A 22098-nucleotide genomic window follows, 5' to 3' on the forward strand; every position below is an offset into this window, starting at 1 on the left:
AGACTGAAGTGGTGGAGTGGCATTGAGCAAGTCTGTTGTGTGATACATGGTGGGAAAGTTTCTATATTCCCCTTATCCCTTTTAAGAAAATCATTTCACATGTCATGCAAACTCCTGGGATTGCTCCCACATGCACTCCCTAAGGAAAGACTTGATCAAAACAGGTGCCATCTCACTGTGTTTGTTTTCTTCTAAGATGTTACAAAGCAATGAATGTTCAGCGTACACGTCACCAGCCTTGTATTTTTCCTACAGCTTGTTTCAGGAGCAATTAAAGGCTTGAGGCTTTTGGGTTGTGTTTTTCATGTTTACAAAAATGCTGGTGGTGTTGAAAGGACAGATGAATAGGCTCTCTAAGTGTGCAGGGAAAGCAAAGGCAAAACTTTCAATTTCATTAAGCATTGCATAAAATTACCTTTATTGCCGGCACAATCTGCCGCCAGCTTTAAAAACAATAACTGCATCTTTTCATTTCTCTCTCTTAAAAAATTATTTGCCCCTGTTCTCAAAGAGCCAAATTTTCACTTTTTTCTACCCTTCCAAGAATTTATGAATCTCAGAAGTCAATGATCAGAAGAAAAGGAGACCGCTGGAAGTAAACATGAAGTATAGATGTGGGAGGTAAAGGAACAGAAGGAAACTGAAGGGTATTTTACAGTTATTGCTGATACCTTCTCCAGAGTGGAAACCCAATGTTTATAATTCCTAAATTAAGGCCTCAATATACCATTAAAACACTGTATTTTTATATCTGCACAAGTGATTAAACCATGTGTGGCTGAGTCCTAAAATTACCATGAAAAAGGAGGTTTGTGCTTTAAGGGTCTTACCTGTCTCTACTTGGGCCCTAAGATATCTTGGTGAATGACATCATCCTTAAATATATTTATTAAATGAAAGATAATCCATCTAGCCCCAGATTTAGTGGGTATCTCTAGGTAGAGAAAATGTGCTTGTCCCTTCAAGATACACAGAGCTGGCCATCCCTCATAGAATAATTACTTGGCTATCCCACTGTCCATTGCTCAAAAGATACACAGTTAGGCTCAACCCCAAACACCTTCTCTGTCTAGGGAGTGGAACCCATGGACTCTCGAACTTCAGGATGGTTTATGCTAAGAGCTGGACCCTGAAGAAGCACTTCGAAGGCAGATCCACTCATGGTAACTTTGAGATGAAGACGGTTGAACTCCCACCCTTAAACAATGGAGAGGTCCTGCTGGAAGCTTTGTTCCTCCACAAGAGTGACAGCCTAAAGACTGAATGAGGGTAATATGATGATGGGGCAACAAGTGGCCACAGTTGTGCAAAGTAAAAACTCAGCCTTCCCAACAGGAACTATGGTAGTGGCTTCTTCAGGGTGGACAACTCACTCCGTTTCTGATGGGAAAGATCTGGAAAAACTGCCTGCAGAGTGGCCAGACACGTTACCACTATCTTTGGCTCTGGGAATGGTTGGCATGACAGGGCTAACAGCCTGCTTTGGCCTACCTGACATCTGTGGTGTGAAGAGTGGAGAAATGGTGCAGGTTAATGCAGCACTGGGAGCATGGGGCTCTGCTGTGGGCCAGACAGCTAAGCTCTGAACCGCAAAGTTGTTGGCGCAGCAGGGTCTGGTGAAAAGCTCGCCTACCTTATAATGCTTGGATGTGATGGTGACTTTAACTACAAAACAGTAGAGTCTTTGGAAGAAACTTTGAAAAAAGCCTCTCCTGGTGGTTATGATTGTTATTTTGATAATGTAGGTGGAGAGTTTTCAAACATTGTTATCCCCCAGACGAAGAAATTTGGAAGAACTGCTATATGTGGGGCCATCTCTGTATATAATCCTACTCGCCCACTTCCCCCAGGCCCACCCCCAGAGAATATTCTCTATCAGCAACACCACATGGAAGGGTTCATCATCACCCGCTGGCAAGGAGATGTCTGCCAGAAGGCTCTGAAAGACTTGCTGAGATGGGTATTAGAGGGTAAAATCCAGTCCCATGAAAACATCACTGAAGAGTTTGAAACCATGCCAGCTGCATTTATGGGAATGCTGAAAGGCGCTAATTTGGGGAAAACAATAGTGAAAGCATGAAAAAAAAAGACACATGGAATCTAGAATTCATTTGGATGATTACCACATGTCTTTTGAACCATGCCCCATATAAAAATATATACTACCTTCATTATCTAAAAACAAAACAAACAAAAAAAAAGATATACAGTTGAAGCACCATAGGAGTTAAAGCACTCTATAAGAGGTTACTATATATGCCTGCATATTAGTCAAGTCATTTAAAGTCATGAATACTGAGCTTCAGCCCTGGAATTTCTGTTTAGGTCTACGGTACAGCCCCTCAATTTGCATTTCAAACAAACATACAGTTGAGGCTGTTGCTGCTTGTCTGTGGACCTTATTTTGAGAACCACTACTCAACCCATGCTAGTTTTACATCAGTGGTTCTCAAGTGTGGTTGCACATTTTTTTAATGTTTATTTATTTTTGAGAGAGACAGACAGACAGACAGACAGACAGAGTGTGAGCAGGGGAGGGGCAGAGAGAGAGGGAGACACAGAATCCAAAGCAGGCTCCAGGCTCAGAGCCATCAGCACAGAGTCTGAGGTGGGCTTGAACTTCACGAACCTCGAGATCATGACCTGAGTCAGTCAAGTCGGACACTTAACCGACTGAGCCACCCAGGCACCCCTCTGGTTGCACATTAGAATCATCTGGAGATATTTTAAAAACTAAAATTCTGGGGTTCCATCCCAGATATATTATATTATAATATTGGCAAGGGGACCACCAGAGTGCCCTGCTCATAGTTCTTAATGTTTTTCTTGTGATTCTAGGGTGAAGGCAGGGACGAAAACACGGGTTTTAAATGTCAATCAACTTCTGCTAAAATAATGAGTTTTTAAAATTTTTTTTTTTACATTTTATTTGTTTTTGATAGAGAGAGACAGAGCGCAAGTGGGGGAGGGGCAGAGAATGAGGGAGACACAGAATCCGAAGCAGGCTCCAGGCTCTGAGCTGTCAGCACAGAGCCCGACATGGGGCTCGAACTCACAAACCATGAGATCATGACCTGAGCCAAAGTCGAACGCTTAACCGACTGAGCCACCCAGGTGCCACCAAAATAATGAGTTTTTTTAAAGAGGTGAATCCATTTGACCTTGATTCTGTAATTATTCCTGGGGCATGTAACCTTACATTTGCAAATGATGATACATGAATAATTTGTGGAAATCACTAATTTATGCCTAAAGGAAAGAATAGAAAATAAAGAAATAAAACTGTTCTAATCACACCAGAATGAATGGATTTTTTCAGCATGGGTTAAAGTTTCTACTAGCAGTATCACAGGGAGTGAAATATCCTGAACAATATTAGTGGAAGACAAAATAGTATCTTCTGGAAAACCATGATAGATGGCCAAAAGGAGTGACTTTCGTGATCACATAGACAATGATGCGGAAGGTGCAGAGTCTGAATAAAATGGTTCAAGAAAGGTAAGACCAGAACAAAGCAGTTTTCAAAAAATAATTGATACCTTACATAATGTGATTTTACATATGCATGCGTAACTCCATTAATACATTTGACATTTTCAGCAGATTTGTGACCAATCTACATCCCTAATATTTTATGGATACAAGTTAGCCACCATCTTTTATTTTCCCCACTAATTAATTTGGATAGTATGTCCTATTCTGGCATACACAGAATTTTTGGCTAAGAGAATCAGTGATGTATTTCTGAAGGAGATGGCATTTGAGTTGGCCTTCATACAATAACCAGGTAGGTAATCAGCAAGTAATTCAACAATAGAGACGTCTCTTAGGCAGAGGAAACCACATGAGTGAAAGAATGGTAGTAGAAACAAAAGGTGAGTTGCAAGGATGCCAAGCTGACAAAGTAATACACTGCACTAAATTATGGAACCTTTAACATCAGTATAAGGAAATTTTACTTTTATTCACAATAAAGGATGGCTCCTCTAGTATTGGAAACCTGTTTATCGTTCCTTACCCCTCTTCAGCCCTTACTTCTCTTGAAAGAGACCTTAAACTTTCAAAGATGATTCCAAATGCTGGCTTAATACCTGCAATGCTTACATAATTCTAGAGCTATAGACTCCCACGGGCACTTAGAGATTCTGAAGAGAATTATTTGTCACATGAACTTAGTACTTCGTTATCTATTGGGGTATAGCAAGCCTCCCAACATTTAGGGGCTTACAACAACAATTTATTATCTTCCATAATTCTGTAAATTGACCATGCATCTCTGCTTCACATGACATTGGCTGAGACACTTGGATATCTGGAAACTCAAAATGGCTACACTCACATGGCTGGCTATCAAATGGTTGCTCAGCCAAGGCTTACAGATGAAGGATTCATTCTCCTCTGGACAGGATTCACCACATAGCTACTTGGGTTTTTTTCCACAACATGGCATATGGGTTCTAAAAAGGTCCATTCCAAAAAGGCAAATGAGGAAGCACTAGATCTCTTAAGGTTCATTCTTGGATGCTACATAGCATCCCTTGAGCTATATTCCATTCCTAACAGGTCACAGGGACAGACAGGACTCAAAGGGAGGGAAAAAAGATTCCACCTACTGATGGAGGCATGGCAGGTCACGTAACAAAGAGTATATGAGATGGGAGATAGACTTGAGGCCATCTTCGAAAACACCATCTACCGCACTTATACACACGAGTGTATGAACTACGCCACACACAGAGACTGCAAGACTCAGCAGTCAACGTGATTAAACATTTGTGCAAAACGATGTAACAACATTTATAAGTTGTCTTAAAGACTAATGAGGAATTAAAAATTAGCTCAGACTGAGTAAGTAAAGATCTACCCTGCTGTTCATCAGGATGAGATATGTGACACGGAAAGAACGAGCTGCAAAGTTATCTGCTCAACAGTGGGACTGAACCATAACAAATTTCAAGTAGGAAGGTGGGGCTGAGTCTTCATTTACTTTTCCAAAACACATTTTTTGCCTCAATTTGATTACGATAGCAATGGTGACAGTGGCAGAAGGAGCTGGAGTAGAATCCAACAACCAAAAAACTCATACCCACCATTTGTTGAATTCTTTATATTGAGCATTGGAAGCCATCATTTAATTCAAATTCAACATTTAATTCTCCCAGCCATGTGCTCACTTTGGCAGCACATATACTAAAATAATTCTCACATCCACCGTCTGAAAAAAGAACTACCATCTCATTTTTACAGAAGAGAAAAAAAAAGGCATGAAGAGGTTATACCCTTTACCCAAAAGACATAGCAAGTCAGAAAGACAAGGCTCTAACTCTGGGGCTGGCACAAGTTTTCTATAAAAGGCCAGATGGTAAACGTTTTTGGTTTTGTGCGTTACGAAGTCTCTGATGCAACTACTCAACTCTGCAGCTAGAGCACAAAAGCAGCCATAAACAATATGTCAACTAAGAAGCATGAGTGTGTTCCAATAAAACTTCATTTACAAAAACACACAATGGACCAGATCTGCCCTATAGGCTATCATTTTCTCATGAGTTATTATCCAAAACCCATCCAAGTGCCTTGACTCAGGTTCTATTATAAAACAAGTCTCGTCTGTCTTTACATCCTTATACAACATCTGGCACAGAGCCAGGGATTCATAGGCACTCAATAAGTATTTGTTGATGGGATGACCAATGGATAAATGAAACCAAGGTATATCGAGTGTCTTCTATTTCCCAGCCACTGTTAAAAACACTTGATATAGATCAGTGAACAAAATATATAGAGATCCCGGCCCATGAAGGATTAAAATCTATAAATTCCCAAATCATACAGAAAGACTATATTCACTTGCTATTGCTGCCATAACAAATTACTACAAACGCAGCACCTTAAAACAACCAAATTTATCATCTTACTGTACTCTAAGTCAGAAGTCCAACACGAGTTTCATCAGACTAAAATGAAGGCACTGACTGGGCTATGTTCCTTTCTGGAGGATCTGTTTCTTAGCTCATCATGGTTCTTGGCAGAATTCAGTTCCTTAAACACAGATCCTTATCTCTCAGAACTAGCAATGGCTCAATGAGCTTTCTCCTGCTGCCATCCTTCTCTCAGACTACAGCTTGGGAAGGTTTTCCAATTCTAAGGACTCAGGAGATAGAACTGAGATCACCTGGATGATCCAGGCTCATGCTAAAACCCTTAACCTTAATCATTATGTTCAAAGTCCTTTTGCCATGTAAGGTAACAGACTCATGCGTTGTGGAGATTAGGACCTGGACGTCTCTAAGGGACCATTATTCTGTCTACCACAAATACCATGACAGAATTTTGTATTAAATCTGATGGATTTGATTTTTGTCACTGGACTGTATTTCTAATGAGCTAATATAGGATTTAAATTATATTTTAATATATGTAATAATCCATTCCTATCAAATAGAACAAATTATACTTTCCTCAGCTTTGCCCAAACCTGTGGACTTAAACCCGATGATTCTTGACCCAGACCTAAATAATGGTGGAGTGTTTCATAGTCTCTTACCTACCATTAAAAAAAAAAAATTAAAAGCAAGCTGGACATATCTGTGAGGAACTTTCCCCTTTGAACACACACTTTCCACTGGATCGTGCCTACAAAATAAGATTCCTGTATTTCACTGACCTGAATCTTTGTCCCTGACCTTGCCATGTTAGCCCAGGCCATTTGACTTCACCCAAGGCCTTGGTTTTCTGATTTGCCTCTCAATCCCTTTGCACTGATCAGACTATTGGCTGAAAGGTGACATCCTCTCTGACGGGTGGCAACTCTTCCAAGTGTGCTTATGTTCCAGGCACTGGTCAGGTCCCCATCTAACTGAGATGGACAATACCCAGCTATAACACAGGACTCTTGGCTCCAGGAGGGGCACTCATTCAAGACACATGGTGCTATGCCCAACCACTTAGTGATGACAGACACTATCTAAATTGGCCCAAATTTCCAGATTTCACAGTACTGTGGCTTGGTCTGCTCCTGAAACCCAAGTCTATGTGTATTCTTCAACTCCCCTTTAAGGCCTTTAAGCTCCCCCATTCATTCAGCTTAACTTTCAATCACCATAGTGTGCTGGTTACCGTAAAACAAAGGGTAAAAAAGGAGGACTGGATTTCGCCAGGGAAATAAGACCTACTGTTTTAAAGGAAAAGTCCAACTTTCAGCGCCAGCCTTTCAGAAACCCTCACCAATGAAGCTGCCCCAGGCCAGGGGAGAAATTTCTCTATAAAACCTGGAATTAATAAAGACTTCTACTGAGGTTTGAAACTTCCAGATCTAGAAGAAAGAATATTAACCCCTTGAGTCTTAAAGATCTGGTTTTCCAGCCGGGATATGCTACTTACTTCCACCATTTTTTCTTTCAACGAGGAAATGCAAGTAACACCTACCTCATATGGTTATTGTGAAAATTAAATGAGATAATGAGTATGAAGGCACTTTATAAACTGCAGATGTCAGTTGGTAGCTTTATGACTAACCTACTAATGCCTGCTATCTGCACCGCAGCAAATATTACAACTGCGCAGGGTGTGGGGTGAATATTTTAGTGCTAATCATTCAGATTCATTCACGAGACCATTTACTTTTGTTTTACTATGTTAGCAGACATCATTTCATTCTAATCTTGTCCATCAAGTTACATTTTGGACAATGTTCAGTCTAATTGGACCTGCCAATATTAGCCTTGGCTCTACATAAAGATTCATTCAACCACCTTCTCTGAGAGCACAAGCCAACATTTGTGCATATTGTGTCATAAATCATATACTAACAAGATGCCAAAAGCAGTCACCTCTTTTATGAATCAGTCTCTGATTCCCAGGAATGAATTAGCCCCTTCTTTCTCTATTTTCCATCACGTGTTGCCAACACTATCACAGCATTTATAATATGGCTTGGTAATGGTGTCTTTGACCTTCTTCCCCACGAGATTGCAAGCAACTCTAGAACGGAGATTCAGTCTTTATATTCTTATTTATGGTACACAGTAGATAACCAATACACGTTTACTGCAGCAAAGGAAGAAGTATGTGATAGCCAGGCACAGGGGACTGTGCCTCTTGTAGAGCTACATTACTCTAGCATACTTGAGGTGTTCAGAGATTTCAAATACAGGAGAAACAAAGTAATGAAGAACTATTCTTACCAAAAATTCCCAATTAATCTTTCTATAGCTTGTTTAAAAGGTGTTATTGGTTGTTTGTAAGTGTAATGTAAATTAGATTAATTATTCCAAACACTTCACATTAGAGAGATGTGAAAGAAGCAGTTTATTTCATTCTCTCAGCCTCTAAATGGGATGTTATATGCCTTCTGGAGAAGAGGACAGCCTGGGATTTATTTAGAGAAGAAATTCAGTGTTACAGATAGAACATAGATGTACTGATGTGAGAGAATATCAGAGAGGGAGAAATTTTTCCCATTTAGAAAGTTGATACTACATGAACAAACAAACAAAGTTTAAGTATACTTTTTCAAAATTATAACCTCATCTACTATGATATCATATACCTTCCTAGTTCATGTTAATATTTTAGGTGAAAATTAACCATGTAACCAAGGGATGAAATGCAAAAAAATTCTGTGCTGTAGGTTGCTCTTTTTGAAGGCACTCTTAGCAGTGGAAAATAAGATCCTCTTGAGCCAGATGTGAGTGCATCCTCACTTTTCCAATGACCACCAAACTACAGTCTCATGCCTCTCAAATTTTAACATGTATACAAATCCCCTAAGAGTCTTGTTCAAATACAGATTCTGACTTAGTAGGTCTGGGACAAATCCTGAGAGTCTGCATTTCTAAAAATTTCCCAGGTGATGTCCAAGCTGCTGGTCTGCAGACCACTTCTTGGGGAACAAGGTTCTAGTACACAACGTGAATTCAAAAATTCACCATCATTCAAATTTCTAAGGTAAACCGTCATTGTGTTTCTCCTATTCCAGTAGGTATGAAGATTTGCTCTATTAACACCTTATACTTAAGAGAATAATTGCTTTAAGTAACACCCTTGAAACAGACTGAACCTTTCAGTTAGTCCGAAATTAATCACTGTATAAAATGTGGCTCATGCGATGATTAAGAAATGATGATGTCTTTCCCTTGGAAAAATAAGTTCTGTTTAACCTAAAATTTCCTTTTAAAATTCCTTTTTCTATGATGCAATTCACATGTGGCTTCTGAGATATGTTACTAAGGGCAGTCTGGTAGTGGTGCACCATAGAGTCCAAGAATCCCACCCAAAGGCAAAGCTGAAATCCCCTTAATGCATAGGAATAAAAAAGATTGTGATTTCATGGGAGCATCTCCCAGTAACGAGATAGCTCTTGGGATGAAGTGACTGACCCAGAGAGCCAATCGAGACAGCCCTTAATCGGTAATGACAAATTCAAGAGCCTTAAAAGTAAAAGAAGCTATGTTTTTCCAGTGCTTGCCATATTCGATTTTAGCCATGCCCTTGAGTTATAAAACTTCATTCTCATCAATCCATTCTCCATGGAACCAAAATCACTTCTTTTGACTAAGGATTCAAAAGTATAATTTTTAAACCAAAATGGTAAAACTACAGACACTAGACAGCATAAATTCTTCCACCGTAGTATTCAAAATCTGTCAGTCCTCACACTCAATTTGAAAAATTTCCCACTGTCACTAATCTTCTTTGTTCTCTGTTTCCTCTCTGCCTTAATCAGCTTATATACTATATAAAGTTGTGCATAAATTAAATTTCATTGACAGAAGTCTTATTTTAAATCCATTTCAAGTAAGTTAGTGTTTTCTATGAGGAATTCTATGTTAAGAAGTAAATCATCCCCAAATACCTGCCAACATATGTTTTGTAAGTTTCATACTCCTATATCTCATTATTTCAATGCAGAATATATCCGTATTTTCACTTTACACATGAACCAAATATCTCTGCTTTAATTCAACAAAGGGAAACTAACATCTGTGGTATGGAGAAATACCTGCGGCTAGCAAGAGAAGGCAAGCAACAGCAGGGCTGGAAGGGCAAGGGGAGAGATCAGTCACCAGGAAGAACAACATTTGTACAGAAGGGCCATCCTGTTCCCTTTAATACAGCTATAGAGCCACTTCCCTCCCACTGGCCAAACCCATTTCCAATTGGTAATTTCCACAGAGGTCAGACTCCTAAAAGAGCAGGGTAGAGAAGAAAGATGGAGATGGACCTATAGGGCCCAAAAGGAGCTGTAGGCATAGCGGGAAGTAAGGGAGCAGGCGGCAAATAGGGGCATTAAAGGAAAAAAGTCACTTACTGAATGTTGAGACCACTCATCTTCTCTCCGCCATCAGCTCCAGAATTTCAGCAGCCAAGCTGTGATGCTCCAAGCAGGAGAATTGATGGTTCATCTCTGGTGAATAAATATAAAATGAAAAGATAGATTAAAAATTTGGAAGATAAAATGAAAAAACATTTTCCAAAATGCAAAGCAAAAGACACAAATGAATCATGAAAGAGAAAGGAAAGCAGAGGGTCAAGACACAAGTTCCAACCTTCAACATGACTAATAGTGACAAAGTCCCAGAAAGAGAAGAGAGAAAAAATGGAGAGAAAACCATCAAAAAATAAATTCATAAATTTCCAGGTGGATTTCCAGATTAAAAGGACTCACCAACGACCCAGAGTAATACATTAAAGCAGGCCCTCAGCAAAGGAGCACTGACATGGAATTTCGGAACCCTGGGGAAAAAGTGAATATACTACAAACTTTGCGGGGTTGGGGGCAGCAGGATCAGGAATTAGGCTGTTTCTGACTTTTTTGTTTGTTTGTTTTAATGTGTGTTTATCTTTGAGGGAGAGAGGCAGAGCATGAGCTGGGGAGGGGCAGAGAGAGAGGGAGACACAGCATCTGAAGCAGGCTCCAGGCTCCGAGCTGTCAACACAGAGCCCAACGTGGGGCATGAACTCACAGACTACAAGATCATGACCTGAGCCAAAGTCGGACGCTCAAATGACTGAGCCACCCAGGAGCCCCTGTTTCTGACTTTTTAACAACACAAGAAGCCAGAAGGCAATGGAGCGATGCCTCCAAACTTTTTTTTAAGAACATGATATCCAACCTGTAATTCTATACTTGGCCAAGCTACCAGTTAAACAAAACCTTTTTCAGGTATGTCAGAAAGATCTCCAGATTTTATTTCCTGGCTTCCCCTTCTCGTTTAGCTACTAAAATACATGTTGTACCAAAATGTAGGGTGTAAACCAGAATAGAGGAGGAAGTATCGTGCAGAAAACAGTAATCTCAGAAACCAAGGTATCCTGGAATGACACATATGCACCAGTAATGGAAAGTAACTAGTCCAATTTGGAATTTAACAAAATACCTGCTGTGTTGGAATGCATTAAGGCAAGATTTAGATAATTTGGGAAAGGAACCAAACTACTGACAAGTACAGAAAAAATAATTATAATACAAGGCAAATATTAGCTTCAGGGGAAAATATGTTACAATAAATGGAAAAAAGATTAACTTTATATTATGCGGCTCATTTATGGACAGTGTTTATGTAGTTAGTCCAATGTAAACACTGCAAGCCACATCAGCTTACACTATCATGTAACTATATCAGGAGGACAGAGAGACAGCAAGTCTGAATGTATATGGATGGAGAGAAAAGGAAACTAAGTCTTCATTTTCCTTTCTGGGATGTCAACCAGTAATACTCAAGTCTGGGAAATCAAGAAGTATAAATACAAACATGTTATGTAGAGAAATGCACAGAAATGCCCAAAGATAACAACTGAAAGATGATTGTGTTTTTCTGTAATAATTTGTACTGAATATGTAGAAATACATTTCTGTCTGCATTAAAGACTTAATGAAAATCTTAAAATATATTAAAAATATAAAAATAATTTTCAAAATTTAAAGGTTAAATACTATAAAGAATGGGTTTATGTCATTTTGAGGTATGAAACCTCACAAATGGCATCATGCAATTCTTATCTTTCTTTTCATGATTGTTTTTTAATTTGTTTACCTGAAAAGGGAAATGTTGCTTCACATTTCATAAATGTGATTAAATAAAGTTTGTTAGAGGAAATGATCCTGCCTGTTATTTTGTTTAATAAAACATGAATGAAGAACCTAGAAGATGCATCTCTGAGAATTTCTACAATGACTATCAGATTGATTAATCTCTCTACCAGGGTTATATTTTCAAGATTCAAACTATTTTTTTTTGTTAAGATTGAAACTACTTATAAAAATAGGCATCATTCCAAGGACTTCCAGGGAAGAAGCCAGAGTAGGAGAAGCCTAAGCTACCCTCATCCCACTGATAGGACCAGGTAACACCCACATCAGTGTAAATAGCCCAGAAAATGCCCTGAAGACTGGCAGAACAGACTCTCCACAGCTAAATATAGAGAGAAGGCCACATCAAAAGGGGTAGGAAAGGCAGAACTATGGAGGAGAACTAAATGGACCCATAAGACTGTGGGAAGGAGGGATGGTGTAGGCACCCAGAGGGCAGAGGACCAGACCCCATGCACAGGAGATCCACATAGGGGAGATGGATTCCCCGCACGTTTGGCTTTGAAAACCAGAGGGGTCTAACAATGAGTGGAGCTGAACCACTAGAACTTTAATAGTCAGTTGGCTGTGTTTTGAGAGAGACTGGAGGGCAGAATCACTGCCCTTTAAGAGACAGCACAACAAACAGCCCCTCTGAGATTAAGCATAAGAGCAGCAGTTTGAAAAATGCCTGGGGTATAAGGGAGGTTTATTTACTCATCTCAGAGCATGTGCTGGAGGCGCAGGGATGTTTGGGGGAATTCTCCACGAACATCTCCCTCACCTATGTCACAGTCTCAAAACACAGACACCAGCGGGAATCAGTACAGGAGGAATCCTCTCCTACCTTGCTAACAAAGAGAGCTCTGCTCCCCACGTTCTCCTGCAAACACATCCCTTCTACACCTCCATGGCCAGAGCCCAGTGAAAGCAGTGGCACAAGCCTAGGGCCCTGCAAGCACCCACAAAAGAGGGCAGCACCACTCCAAAGTGACTCCTGCTCCCAGGAGCAGGGAAGATAACCACACACACCCATCCAACTGTGGCCCCAGCAAGGGGCTGGGGGCAGACATCTGGTCTGACTGCAGGCAGAAGAAAGAAAATTCCAAATTCATCCTATGAGGACAGCATTACCTTCATATTAAAACCACATAAAGACACCACACACAAAAAAAGAGAACTACAGGCCAATATCCCTGATGAACATACATACAAATATCCTCAACAAAATATTAGCTAACCAAATCCAATAATACATTTAAAAAATCATTCACCACGATCAGGTGAGATTTATTCCTGGGATGCAAGAGTGGTGCAAAGTTTGTAAACCAATCAACATGATACATCACATTAACAAGGGAAAGGATAAACACCATACGATCATTTCAATACATGCAGAAAAAGCATTTGACAAAGTATACCATCCACTCATGATAAAAACCATCAACAAAGTAGGTTTAGAAGAAACATACCTCAACATAATAAAGGCCATCTATGAAAACTCCACAGCTAACATCATCCTCAATGGGGAAAACGTGAGAGCTTTTGCTCTAAGGTCAGGAACAAGACACGTATGTCCACTCTCACCACTTCCATTCGACATAGCGCTGGAAGTGCTAGCCACAGCAATCAGAGAACAAAAACAAATAAAAGCACCAGAAAAAACAAATAACCTAATTAAAAATGGGCAGAGGACATAAACAGACATTTCTCCAAAGAAGACATACAGATGGCCAACATATACATAATACTCAACATCATTCATCATCAGGGAAATGCAAATCAAAACCACAATGAGATACCTCACGCCTGTCAGAATGGCTAAAATCAACAATACAAAAAACAACGAGTGTTGATGAGGATGTAGAAAAAAGGGAACCCTCTTGTACCAATGGCAGGAATGCAAACTGGTTCTGTCATTGTGGAAAACACCATGGACATTCCTCAAAAATTTAAAAATAGAACTACCCTATGACCCAGTAAGTGCACCACTGGGTATTTACCCAAAAATACACAAACACTAATTCAAAGGGATATGTGTACCTCTATGTTTATAGCAGCATTATTTAGAATAGCCAAATTATGGAAACATCCCAAGTGTCCATAAATTGATGAATGGATAAAGAAGAACTGGTATAGGGGCACCTGGGGGGCTCAGTCAGTTAAATGTCTGGCTCTTGATCTCAGCTCAGGTCATGATCCCACTGTTCATGACAGCATGGAGCCTGCTTGCGATTCTCTCTCTGCCTTTGTTTTTGCCCTTCCCCTGCTTGCTTGTGTGCACTTGCGCACTCTTTCTCCCAAAATAAGTATACTTAAAAAGAAGTGGTATATATTTGTGTATGTGTGTACACACACACACACACACACACACACACACACACAGGAATATTACTCAGCTATGAAAAAGAATGTTATCTTGCCATTTGCAACAACATGTATGGATCTAGAGGTTATAACACTAAGTGAATTAAGTCAGAGCAAGAAAGACACTATATGATTTTACTCACATGTGCAATTTAAAAAACAAAAGAAAAAAGAAAACAAAACAAACAAACAAAATAACAAAGATTCTTAACTAGAGAGAACAAAATGTTGGTACCCAGAAGGGAAGTGTGTGGGGAATGGGTGAATAGGTGAAAGGGATTAAAAGTATACTTATGATGAACACTGAGTAATGAATAACATTGTAATATCACTATTATACATCTGTAACTAGTGTAACACTATCGTTGACCATACTGGCATTTTAAAAAACAAAGAGAAAGACTAAATGCAGTTAAGTGTTCAAAAATAAACAAGTAAAAATAAAAAGCAGTCATCACCTATACTGTAGTGCAATTTTAAAAGAACCAAAGTTCTCTGCTATACACTAGATCAAAATTACAAATCTTATTTTCTGAGACTAACATTTTTATCAAGATTTTAATGGCCACATCCTAAGAATGACATTTTTCCATGACAATTTGAAGACTGTACTTTAGAATGCGAAATTAAATTCTGTTGCTTCAACATCAACACTACATACAACACATCAACAATTTTTCTCCTCCTCTTTGTATAATGCCTCCTAAAATTTATGTTAGGAAAAATTTACCTTACCCATTTGAACATTCTCCTAACTAGAAAAAAAAGAAGTGGATAATTGCTGCATATTGTTTTTAGTGAGGGGATATAAAATGGGAAGTATGCTGAGAAATATAAAGATTTACCCATAATTCATTTACACAGTAATTTGAAAAGAATCTATGTCCCATGACTACTTAGAATATGCAAAGTGAATAAGAGAACCAAAGTGGTAAAACATCATAATAAATTACTACTTTTCCAATGAAAAGTAGTGATATCAGTTTCTTGGTGCATTTAATCCAAAACATAAGCTTGCAAAATAAGCACCATTACCATAATACCTATTTTACAGATAATGTAGGAAACATGACTAAGTGAAGAAATCTGCCCCACTCAGAAGTTATAGATGTAGAATATGAACTCAAGTATCTTTGAGCCAAGTCCATCCTTTAAGTCACAATCCTAAAACGTTTCATATTTAACTGTTAGCTACTGATGATATGCAAACAGATTCTTTTTTGTGTTAGAAATATAAGATCAGTTGAACTTGTTCTTCATTTATTTTCAATTGCAATAAATTATTTCCAAGCTTTGTGGTCCAATCAAATCTGTGGTCTTAAAAAAAAAAAAGAGAGAGAGAAATGGAATCAGTAATCAAAAATCTTCCAACAAAGAAAACTCCAGGCCCATATGGCGTAACTGGTGATTCTACCAGATATTTAAAGAAGAATTGGAGATGAGAGAAACCTTCCAAATTTTATAAGGCCAGCATTACACTGATACCAAAGCCAGACAAGGGCACTACAAGGAAAGAAAATTATAAGTCAAGGGGCACTTGGATGGCCCAGTCGGTTGAGTGTCCAACTTCGACTCAGGTCATGATCTCATGGTTCCTGAGTTCAGGCCCCATATCAGGCTCTGTGCTGCCAGCTCAGAGCCTGGAGCCTGCTTCAGTTTCTGTCTCCCTCTCTCTCTACCTGTCCCCCATTCACACTCTGTCTCTCTCTGTCTCTCAAAAATAAAGAAACGAAATAAAAAAAACTTTTAAAAAGAAAGTTATAAATCAATATCCCTGATCAACATATACGCAAAAATATTCAACAAAATACTAGCAATCTGAATTTAAAAGTACAGTAAATGATCATCCACTGCAATCAAGTGGGATTTATCTCTGATATGCGAGGATGGTTCAACACATGCAAATCAATCAATATAATACACCCCACTAACAAAATGAAGGATAAAAATCATATGATCACCTCAAAAGATGCAGAAAAAGTGTATGGTAAAATTCAACATCCTTTCATGGTAAAAACTCTTAACAAATTAGGGGAAGAAAGAAGGCATTTCAACATAATAAAGGCCATACACCAAAAAAACCATCATACTCAATAGTTAAAAAAACAAAAGCTTTTCCTCTAAGATTAAAAACAAGACAAGGATGCCCCCTTTTGTCACTTCTATTCAACATAGAACTAGACGTCCTAGCCAGGACAATCAGGCAATAATAATAATAAAAACAACAACAGGCATCCAAATTAGAAAGGCAGAAGTAAAATTCTTTGTTTGCAGATCACATGATTATAAATACAGAAAATCCCTAAATTTCTAGCTAAAATCTGTTAGAAATCATAAATTCAGTAATGTTGTAGGAAACAATAATAAACAAAAATCAGTTGTGTTTCTATATACTTATAATTAACTATCCAAAAAACACATTAAGAAAAAAAATCCCATTTGCAATAGCATCAAAAACAATAAAACACTTAGGAATAAATGCAGCCAAGTAGGTAAGAGATCTGCACACTAAAAACTATGAAACAGTGATAGAAGAAAACAAGAAGGACACAAAATATATCCTGTGTTCATGAATTGAAAGAATAAATATTGTTCAAATATTCATTCTATCCAAAATGATCTATGGATTCTATGCAATCCCTATCAAAATTCCAATGGCATTTTTCACAGGACTAGAAACAACCATCTTAAAATTTGTATGCCATCACAAAATACCCCAAATGCCAAAGTAATCATCTTGAGAAAGAACAAACCTGGAGGCATCACATTTCCTGATTTCAAACTGTATTACAAAGCAACAGAATCCAAAAAGTATGGTAGTGACAAAAGAACAAATTCGTAAACCAATGAAACAGAATCCAGAGCCTAAAAATAGACCCAGACAAATATGTTTAACTATTTTTTTTTTACAAAGGCACCAAGAATACACAATAGGAAATGATAGTCTCTTCAACAAATAATGCTGTGGGGTGGGGGTGGGGGGCCTGGGTAACTCAGTTGGTTAAGTGTCCACTTTGGCTCAGGTCATGATCTCATGGTTCCTGAGTTGGAGCTCCATATCAGGTTCTGCACTGACAGTGTTGAGCCTGCTTGGGATTCTCTCTCTCTTCCTTTCTCTCTACCCCTCCTTCATTTGCACTCTCTCTCCCAATATAAATAAATAAGCTTAAAGAAAATAATGCTGGGAAAACCAAATATCCACATGCCAAAGAATGAAACTGGACACTTAACCTTCCACAATACACAAAAATACTTACAAAATGGATTACAGACTTACACATAAGACCTGAAACTGTAAAACCCCTAGAAGAAAATATAGGAGGTAAACTCTTTGACAGTGGTCTTGGAAATTATTATTTGGATGAGACACCAAGAGTACAAGCAACAAAACCAAAAATCAACAAATGGGACTACATCAAACTAAAGACGTTTTTACACAACAAAAGAAATAATGAACAAAATAAAACGGTAACCTACAGAATGGGAGAAAATATTTGTAAACCTTCCATCTGATAAAGCTTTAATATCAAAAATATGTAAGAAACTAATATAATTCCCCAGCAGAAAGCTCCAACTTTATCTTAAATTTATTTATTTAGAGATGGGGGAGGGGCAGAGAGACAGACAGAGAAATCCCAAGCAGGCTCCCCACCGTCAGCACAGAGCCCAGTGTGGGGCTCTAACTCACAAAACAGGAGATTATGACCTGAGCTGAAATCAAGAGTCTTACATTTAACCAACTGAGACACCCAGGTGCCCACCCCCACACTTTTTTAAGTTTGTTTGTTTATTTAGAGGAAAAGCCCCAATTTTAAAAATTGGCAAATAACTTGAATAGACATTTTTCCAAAGACAACACATAAATGTCCAACAGGTATATAAACAGGTGCTCAGCATCACTAATTATAAAGCAAATTCAAATCAAAACCACAATGAGACATCACCCCACACCTGTTAGAATGATTATTGCCAAAAAGAAGTAACAACTATTGGCAAGGGTGTAGAAAGAAGAAAACCTTTTTGCACCTTTAGTCAGAATGTAAATTGGTACAACCTATATGGTAAACAGTATGAGAATTCTGCAAAAAAAGGTAAAAATAGAACTGCTATATGATCTAGTAATCCCACTTCTGGGTATATATCTAAAGGAAATAAAATCACTATCTCCAAGTGATATCTGCCCTCCTATATTCATTACATCATTACTCACAGTAGCCAAGATACACAAACAACTTAGGTGCTCAGTGACAGATGAATGGATAAAGGAAATGAAACAGATCTTTATCTATCTATCTATCTATCTATCTATCTATCTATCGACTATCATTCAGTCTTAAAAATGAAGGAAATGCTGTCATTTGCAACTTCATGGATGAACCAGAGGACATTATGCTAAGTAAAATAAGTTAGACGCAGAAAGGCAAATATCACATGATCTCACTGACCTGTGGAATATTTTTTTAAAAAAAACATTAAACTCGTAGCAACAGAGTAGCATGACGGTTACTAGAGGTAGGAGGCGGGGGGGGGGGGGCAGGGGGGAAGATACTGATCAAAAGGTACAAATGTTTAAGATGTTTAAGATGTATAAATTCCAGGGTTCTCGTGTATAATATGGTGACTGTAGTAAATAATAACATATTGTATACTCGAAAATTCCTAATAGATATCAAGTATTCTCAGCATGCCTAAAAAATCGTAATCATGTGAGGTGATGAATACGTTAATTAGCTTGATTGCTATAATTATTTCTCAATGTATGCATATATCAAAACATCATGTGGTACACCTTAAATATATACGATTTATGTCAACCATATCTCAATAAAGCTGAAAAAAGTAAAATAGCAAAAAAAAAAAAAAAAAACCCACAATTTAAATATGCTACCAAACATGACATCCCATGAAAATAGTATTTTCTAGTTGCCTCTCAATAAATTTTCTTTGTTTGAGTTACCACTTGGAATTCTGGAGGTTGTGGTTTATTTGGGGATAAAGTAATTGCACACCATACCCATGCTTGTCCAATGTTACTCTCTATTTTCTTACCTTGTTTCATTTTCCTCCATAATACTTATCACTACCTGCCATTGCATTATATACTATACTCATTCATTTAAATTTTTTGCCTCAAATATAAATTCCTTGAGGAGAGTGACTTTGTCTTGTTTTCCATAACCCTTGTAGCTACAACAGTGCCTAGCATAGAGTAGGCTTCAATTAATACCTGTTGAATGAATAAAAATCAATGCATCAATAAATTATTTGTCACTTGTGAAGAGATATCAACAACTCCAAGGAGATAAAGGCTCTAAATATCTTGGCATATATTATATATGCATTACATGCATTATATATGGTATATAGTTAAGTTCTTGATGATCTGTAATTTGGTATTCAAAGTCTTCATAACTGAAAGTGAAGAAATGGAAAAAGAGATTCCATGCAAATGGAAGGGAAAAAAAGCCAAGGTAGCAGTACTTTGTATCAGACAAAATTGACTTTAAAAAAAGGCTATATAGCAAGATGCAAGGAAAGGCCTTACATAATAAAGAAAAGGATAAATCCAACAAGAGGATATAACAACTGTAAATATTTATGCAGTCAACAGAGAACCAAAATACATAAAGAAAATATTAACAGGTATAAAAGGGGAAATTGACAATAATACAGTAATAGTAGGAAACTTCAACACTCCACTTACATCAGCATAGATCATCCAGACAGAAAATCAGTAAGGAAACAGTGACTTTCAATAAAACGTGAGACCAGATGGACCTAACAGATATATACAGAACATTCTATCTAAAAATAAAAGATACACATTCAACTGCACAAAGAACATTCTCTAGGATAGATAACATGTTAGGCCACAAAACAAGTCTCAATAAATTTAAGAAGACTGAAATCATATCAAGAATCTTTTCTGACCACAACAGTATGAAACTAGAAATCAATTAAAAAAAAACTGGAAAAAACACAAACACATAGATGCTAAACAACAGTCCAATAAAAAACCAATGTCAACAAAGAAATCAAAGAGGAAATCAAAAAATATATGGAGACAAATGAAAATGGAAACACGACACCCCACAATTATTTTGGAAATACAAAGAAAGCAGTTCTAGGAGGGACATTGATAGCTCTACAGGCCTACCTCAAAAAACAAGAAAAACATCGAACAATCAAAACTTGTACCTAAAGGGACTAGAAAAAGAAGAACAAACAAAGCCCAAAATTAGCAGAGGGAAGAAAATAATAGAAATTATATCAGACAACACAAAAAATCCTCCAAATAATCCAATTAAAAAATGGACAGAGGACATGAATAGACATTTTTCCAAAGAAGAAATACAGATGGTCAACACCCACACAAAAAGATACTCAACATTACTAACCAGAGGAATGTAAATCAAATCCACAATGAGATATCACCTCACACCTGTCAGAATGGCTAGTATCTGAAAGGCAAGTAATCTTGAGTTCTGCCAAGAATGTGGAGAAAAGGTAACACTCAAGCCCTGTTGGTGGGAATATAAATTGGTACAGTCACTGTAAAAAGCAGCATGACAGTTTCCTTAAAAATTAAAAATAAAATACTATACAATTGAGTAATTGTACTGGGTATGTACCCTAAGAAAACAAACACATTAATTCAAAAAGATACCTGCACTCTGAGGTTCACTGCAGCAGTATTCACAACAGCCAAGATACAAAAACAAGCCAAGTGTCCATCAACAGATAAATGGATCAAGAATATATGGTATATATACAATGGGCTATTACTCAGCCATAAAAAAGAACGAGAACTTGCTATTTGCAACAACACTGATGGACCTAAAGGGATATTATGCTAAGTAAAAAAAAATCAAGCAGAGCAAGACAAATACTGTATGATTTCAGTTACATGCAGAAATCTAAAAAACAAAACAAATTAACAAACATACAAACAAATACCAACAGACTCATAAATACAGAGAACAAACTGGTGGTTGGCAGAGAGGATGGGGGTGTGGGGATGGGTGAAATAGGTAAAGGGGACTAAGAGGTACAAACCTTCAGTTGTAAAATGTCACAGAGGTGAGAAGTACAGCATGGGGAATATGGTCCATAATATTGTAATAATGTTGTATGGTGACCAATGGTAACTACACTTACCATGATGAGCAATGAGTAATGCATAAAATGGCTGAGTCACTACGTTGTACACCTGAAACTCAAGTAACATTGTCTGTCAACTACAATAATTTTTTGTCTTTATAATTGGCTTTAAAAGGTATTATTACTTTGAGTCCATTTGTAATGGTCTCACTCTGATGTAATCATATCCCTAAGAAATTTCTACTCAAACTCTGACTCTAGAGCAGAAGCTGTTCTTTACAAAACAAGATTACCTACTGTATGTTAGCTAACCTGACAAATTATATTAAAAAAATAAATGAATTACTCTAAGATGGATATGATTTTTACTGTCAGATCAAAGGTGATAATTATGACCACCACCATCATCACTATCACTTGGTTGTTAACAATGACAGAAATGACAAATAAATTGGGCTTCACCTGGTAACTTCCTTTGTAACGTTTATTTGTGTGTATGTGGCCTAGGCACTTCTGTATGTAATCCCATGTCCGTATTCAATATATGTTTACGAATATAA

The 22098-nt window shown here is 37.8% G+C and overlaps 1 pseudogene; it reads left to right on the forward strand.

Moving 5' to 3' along the window:
* The first annotated feature begins 874 nt into the window (after positions 1 to 874).
* Positions 875 to 2438, forward strand: LOC122476820 (annotated as a pseudogene).
* The last annotated feature ends 19660 nt before the right edge of the window (positions 2439 to 22098 follow it).

This window comes from Prionailurus bengalensis, chromosome X (genome assembly GCF_016509475.1).
Source record: "Prionailurus bengalensis isolate Pbe53 chromosome X, Fcat_Pben_1.1_paternal_pri, whole genome shotgun sequence".
NCBI lineage: Eukaryota > Metazoa > Chordata > Mammalia > Carnivora > Felidae > Prionailurus > Prionailurus bengalensis.